Below are 6,974 nucleotides of genomic sequence, written 5' to 3'. Positions count from 1 at the left end.
AGCAGGGAGCCTGATGCTGGGCTCAATCCCAGGACATTGGGATCATGACCTGAGCTGAAGGCAGACACTTAACCAAGTGAGCCATCCAAGTACCCCTGGACTGATGATGTACTACTGCTTTTCTAACCCATTTCACGTGGAATATGGTTATAGCAGGGTTAAACCACTTTGCCGTAGGTCCTTTGTCTAGCACAGTCTACTCTTTTATAATACAGGTGAGATAAGAAGGTATGTGGAGATCAAACGGAATCCAAGATAGATCCTTCTCTGTCTTGTGAGCTCCTTTTCAATCTGGGAGGGAGAGTATGATTGATGTGAATGGTAAGATATTGTCCCATAAGTGGCAATCAAGATAGCTCCTGATATGGAATATGGAGGGGCATGTTGGGGTTGAAAACCCAGTAAATCTTGGTCAAACTTTTCCCAGAATTTCCTTAGTGATCTCTCCTGTCCTTTCAGGTCATCATGTATCAAGAGTGATGAAATATGTATGATAATTCGGAGAAATTCCTCAGACTAAATTAATTTAGACTACTATTGGCAACAATATTGTGATACTATCTGTGCACTTGGGGGATTATTTCAAGAGAGGTTTGAAATGGAAGTTACTGGACCTGAAGCCATTTTTGAGCTATCTATCAAAATAAAAAAATTGTGTTCCCTGAGAAATGCCTACAAAATTGCATTGTACTCATGATTATATTTCCTGATCATTTTTCATGGCTAGGAGGTGTCCTTGATTTTATAATATAAGAATAAATTCCCAACTACAAAAAGTTTTCAAATCCAGTTGTGTTCCAGTGTGCAATAAGTTGATTTTGCATGATTCCCTCCTCCCTGCCCCGGGAGTGGGAGGAGGAATGAGAAGGGAAGTGGGAGAAGGGATCAAAATAAGTTATTATAAGAGAGCTTTAGGGGCACCTGGGTGGCTCAGTTGGTTGAGTGCCCCACTCTTGGTTTCAGTTCAGGTCATGATCTCATGGGTCATAAGATCCAGCCCTGCCCTGTGTTGGGCAATGGGGAGTCTGATTCTTTCCCTCTGCCCCTCCCCCCCAATCTCTCTCAAATAAATAAATCTTTGGAAAAAAAGAGAACGTTTTAATATTTGGCTTTATTTTTAGAGTTTACATTTTCTGTGTTGCTGTGTCTCGATTTGGGTAGGATAATACTGATAGTATTTATTTGGAGTCTGAGAAATTTACACCAAAATTTTCAGTGATACTTACATCAAAACTATTTAGAACTCTACATTCTTCTCACAGTTTGATCACAGTGAGCACATGATCCCTATATGGCAACACATCTGGAAACTGAGTGGAAAGGTCAAGTTGAAGTCATGGATCATTTCAGAGAGCCCCAAATTCTAAATAAAAGCAGCTTAACTCAAAATGCTCTTCAGTAAGTGATGATTGTTTTGGCTTTTGCAGTAGCCTCACTGATAATCTGTCATTAAGAAGCTTTCAGTAAGTGAATTTTCTAAAAATTTGCCCTCCTGAAAGATGAGTAAGAATTTCACTGACATAAGCAATAGATAAATTCATTAAATTCAGTGTTTTTCAGATAGTCTCACATTGTCATTATATTTGCTTCTAGTGCTACTTTGTCCGATGTAGTAGCCATTAGCTACACATCGAATACTTGAAATATAGCTAGTGAGAAGGTTTGAATTTTCAATTTAACTGAATTTTTAATTTCTTTAAACTTAAAAACAATATAAAATGTCATTAACTTTTTTATATTGCCTGTATGTGAAGATGGTAACTTTTTGATATATTGGGTTAAATACAGCATATTATGTATATTATTAACAATAATATTACCCATTGCTTCATACTTTTTTGTTAATGCAACTACCAAAAAATTAAAATGACTTTGTGGCTTGTGTTATATTTCTATCAGACAGCTCAGCTTTGCCTTGTACTCGGTAGTGGCTCAAAGACATCTAAATTACTTAAAGGCATAATCTCTCCCCTTTTCTCTCCCCATAAAATGATGGCTATGTGTTTGTTTTTCATTAAATGATTTTATAACTGGTTTAAGGAGAAATAACTCTGATTCTTCCATGCGATTTCCCAGTTCCATGGTGAGTATCTTGTCGTTTCTTAGCACTGTTATCAGATAGGCAAAGTTACCTAGTGTTCCAAGGGGTCTTTCTTCTTTGACCCCCTTAATTCTCCAGGCTAACTTATGCCAACAGCCATGAGCATGGCATTAAAAATATTTTTTGCTTATATTTTGGATTCGGTAATGCCTTCAGGATCTCTTAATTCTGTCTGTTTCAGTCCCAATTATATGTTGATTCTTGAAGATTTCTGAACTTGGTCTTAGAGGCTCACTCTCCTTGTCACTTCCCCGATGCACTTGTAAATTCTGATCTAAATGACTTCCTTCCCATGGCTTTCCTCAGAATGCTGCTTCCTAAGTGTTATCTTCCCACTTCCACACCCCAACTCTAGGGGCCCGGACCTGTGCCAACCTGGGGGCAAAAGGCATGGTTGCTGTTTTGCACCCTGCTAGGTACTGATACAGCACTGTTCGGGATGACCTACCTGGCTTGTGACCTCCTGTGACCCACAGTCTACTAGGAGAGGCACAAAAACAAACACTTGTGGGCTTTGTGCCAGGCTGCTGGAACCCGCCTTGCCTGCAAGCACAGAGAGGAGACATGCGTGCGAATTTTGTTTTCCTTAGAAACAGCTCTTAGCCAATGTATGAGGGAATATAAATACTGTGTCCCCTAAGGGGCCAACTCTGAGGTGAGACCTACATGGAAGGCAGGGTGTCTTTGAATTATTGAACTTAAGTTACACTCTGTGGGGTTTTGTGGTACCCCACTGTTTCTTGTCCTCCTTCCTTTCCTGGTCCCACATTCTTACTCTTTCACTTACTTGCTAAACGTATTTGAAATGCATTACTGTCTCAAAAATCCTTATCTCAGTATTTGCCCCAGGGGAGTCCAACCCTATGCCAGTAATCCTAGGTACTGGATGGAAGTGGTTCTGGGAAGCTGACTCAGAATGATAGTCAAGAACTGGATCATGCAATGGCCAGATGGCAACAGAGTTCCTGTTGTTTGTGATAAAGTGAAGGGGTGATAACCTCTGGCCCGCTGGTTGTATTATGCTGATGCTTTTACCTGTGCTGAATTGGGATGGGATACAAATAGAAAGGGGTTACTGGATTGGATGACATCTGTATAATTTGATAGTAATGATAACGAAAAGAAAGATGGAGCTGTTTGGTTGCTGCAAATTGATGTACTATAGAAAGAAAATAATATCCTTTGGCCAATTACTGCTTCATGGGGAGGAGGAGATTAAGGATTCTTTTTTTTTTAAAAGATTTTATTTATTTATTTGACAGAGAGAGACACAGCGAGAGAGGGAACACAAGCGGGGGAGTGGGAGAAGGAGAAGCAGGCTTCCCTCTGAGCAGGGAGCCCGATGTGGGGCTCGATCCTAGGACCCTGGGGTCATGACCTGAGCCGAAGGCAGACGCTTAACGACTGAACCACCCAGGTGCCCCGAGAATTCTGTTTCTGTTTTATAGATGCTGAGTTTGTATCCAAGGGAGATTTCAAGGAGGTGTTAATGTGTCTACAGATGGAATTAAAGCTACTGATACAGAGTTTCAAATCATCACCATATGCATGGTACTTGACATAATTTGTATAAATCACAGTTCTTAGTAGCAAACAAAAATGAACAGGGACCATTTCAAGAAGAACAGAATATTGAATGGATGTTGCATAATTCATGGGATTGCCAGAAAGCCTTAGAATAAGGCTCAGGAAATTGTCATGAGCAAAGGAAGCTGGGAGACAGCCATAACGTCAGACAAGGATAATGGCATAGATGGTGTCTCAGCTTATACAACCTTCACTTCTAGGTCAGACTGCTGGGTGCCACCACTTCTACTGGGGCTCTGGAAAATATATGTGGTTGCAGCCAGCATTAGAATGGATTCCCTACCATTTCTGTTTCCCTATCTTACAAGCAGCAAATCTGAAGACTGGTGGATTTTTCTGAATGGACAAGTATATGCTGTATGTCCATGTGTCATGCACCAGCCACCAGTATGGTATGTACCTTCTGAAACTTAGGAGAACATTTTTGACATTCAACTGTGTTTTTGTGTGCATCATGTAAGTTCATTGCTTTCTGTTGCTGAGTCTGTTATATAGGTATACAACAATTTGTTTCTATCTTAAAACATCCTTGTCTTCATCAAGTTCTTAAAGGCTTTTTCCTATGTTTTCTCTTGGAATGTTTGTAGCTTTAGATTTTACATTTAGGTTGATGATCCATTTTGAGAAAATTGTCTTTATGGTAGTAAATGTTGACATTCTTTTTTGCTACATAGATATCCAGTTATTCTACCACCATTTGTTGAACAAACTCCTTTCCCCATTGTATTTCCTTAGCATCTACATTGAAACTCAAATGATCATAGATGTGGGGAACTATTTCTAAGATTTTTATCATATTCCCTTGAGTGATAAGTTTATGCATTTGGAAATACCACCCTTTCTCGATTATTGCAGCTTTATGGAGAAATTTTGACCATTCTTTCTTTATTTTCCTTTTAATCTGCCTTTTAACTTCCTTTTTTTCTGGCAGTTAAGTTGTTACACAGATAATGGAGGTTCTGTTTATTTATTTTCAACCTTTTTCTCCTTAGCACTTAGTTTGCATTCCCACTGCTATGTCTTCAAGTTCATTATTCTTTCACTGTCCAGTCTCTAATCTGATATTTAGCCCATCCTGTTACTTTTTCCTCTCAAATATTACATTTGTCAACTCTATCACATTTTTAAAAAATCTTGCATATCTTTTGTCATTATGTTGTTATTTTCATTTAAATCTTTGAGAATATTTATGATAAATGTGTTAATATGCTTGTCTGCTAATTCCATTATCTGTCATTTCTCAGTTTATTTCTACTAACCAACTTTTCTTCTGATTATGAGCTAATTTTTCTCCTTTTCTTATTCAGTATATTTTTTTAAGATTTTATTTATTTATTTGACAGAGTGAGAGAGCACAGCCAGGGGGAGCAATAGAAGGAGAGGGAGAAACAGGCTCCCCACCAAGCTGGGAGCCCAATGCGTGGCTTGATCCCAGGACTCTGGGATCATGACCTGAGCCGAAGGCAGATGCTTAACCATTTGAGCCACCCAGGCACCCCCGTTCAGTATTTTTTTATATGATTATAGACACTGTGTATGTTACAGTGATAAGTGTATGGATTTTGCAGTTTTCATTTCAAGAGTTTTGAAGTCTATTTTGGCAGGAAATGAAGATACCTGTGGATTATTTTGAGTTTATCTTTCAGCTTGTTTGGGGTAGTATGGAGTAGCTCTACCATAAAGACCTTTCCTGGGGTGTCTATTGAATGGCTCAGGCACTCAACAAGGTTTCTCCAGATGGAGTGGTCAGAAAAGATAGTCTCCCACCCCTGTGGGAATTTGAGATTTATTCAGTTTCTAGTTTCCTTGTGCCTTTTTACCTCTGCCCCGTCTTACTGCATGTTACTCTATGCCATGTTTAGTTTTACCCTCTGCACACATTACTTACTGTTCAGTTAAGGTCTCAAGGGGTCCCATGCAGATTTCTAGAGCAATTTCTCTGAACTTCCTCATCATCAGTATTCTGCCTTCAAATCCACCTGCCTTCATCTCCAAATTCTAATCCCTGCCTCATCAACTCAGTGAGACTGCCACACCTTGCTTCCCTGCTTTGAAACCGAGCAAGTGCTTCCAGGAAGAAAGTTGTGGTGATCACACAGGTCACCTCCCACGTTTCCCTTCTCTCCATTAGCACAGTCCTAGACTGCCAGTTGTCCTATACCTGAAAATAGTGGTTTTGCATATTTTTTCAGTTTTCTTGTTGTTTACGATGGGAAGGCATGCCCAGATTCCTATGACTTGGTAGCAGGCAGAAGGGACAGTCCTTTGCTAAAATTGTAATTGGAAATTTACATCTATGTCAAAACAATAGTTTGTGATTGTATACTTTCAAAATCTGCATTTGTTATACACACTGGTCTTAAGTGGAAGTAGTATTAGAAGATTTTATTATAGAATTTCTTAGATATCTCTGTCTGAATCATATGACTTCAATTTTGATGATGGCATACAAGACTAAAACCTTTTAACAAACCAATCCCCCAAAAGCGGCGAAATGTGTTTGTTTCTTTCAGTTTCTCATTTACAAGTTTCAGAGTAAAATTCATGTTTAGAATGAATTAGTACTACTGTAAGATTTTCATTCATTTATCTTATTTTGCATATTAGAATCATATTCTTGCATTAAGTTCCAAAGCAACAAAGCAAAAAGACAAGAAAAAATGAGAGTATCAGCATACACACACATAAAATCATGTATTGAATGCAAACTTCTTTGCTCTCTTTTCTTGGATTATTTTGCCATGCAAATAAACACTCACAAAAGAGACAAGTAAACATTTAGTGCACCCTGGCATATAATATATAAAGATAAGCTTCAGTGTTTCTCTTTGGACGTTTAAATAATATTCTGCCCCCAAACAGGACTTTAAAGAGACTCCTTTCTGTTCATAGTCATGTCTACCCAATGCTTCCAACTCTGGTTACAATCTCACTTTGATCCCCTTATCTACTCTCCCTTCTTAGGTCCTGTCTGCTCTTGCTCTAAATCAGACTGACACATCACAGAGGCAGCACAGAGCTTCACAAGTAGGACAGTTCAAATTCCTAGTGAGGACCAGAAGTCCTGTGTACTTCCTGAATCCCTGAAGCTCAAAAAAGTGTTGGTTTGGGTCAGTGTGTGTGATGGAGCGGGGAACAATGAGAGAGGTTGGGCATAGTACCATGCTTGCCATAGAAGAGCATCCTAAAGTGACATGGAAATGTGAGGTGTTTGAGGACATGGATGTGTACCTGATCCTTTTGAGTCAGTAGATGAAAGGATGTTGTTAGCAGCATTAGCAGGTAA

Source organism: Callorhinus ursinus, unplaced genomic scaffold (assembly GCF_003265705.2).
Source record: "Callorhinus ursinus isolate GAN/ISIS: 27379988/994484 unplaced genomic scaffold, GSC_fseal_2.0 scaffold1, whole genome shotgun sequence".
Classification (NCBI taxonomy): Eukaryota; Metazoa; Chordata; class Mammalia; order Carnivora; family Otariidae; genus Callorhinus; species Callorhinus ursinus.
This window is presented reverse-complemented; position numbering follows the sequence as displayed.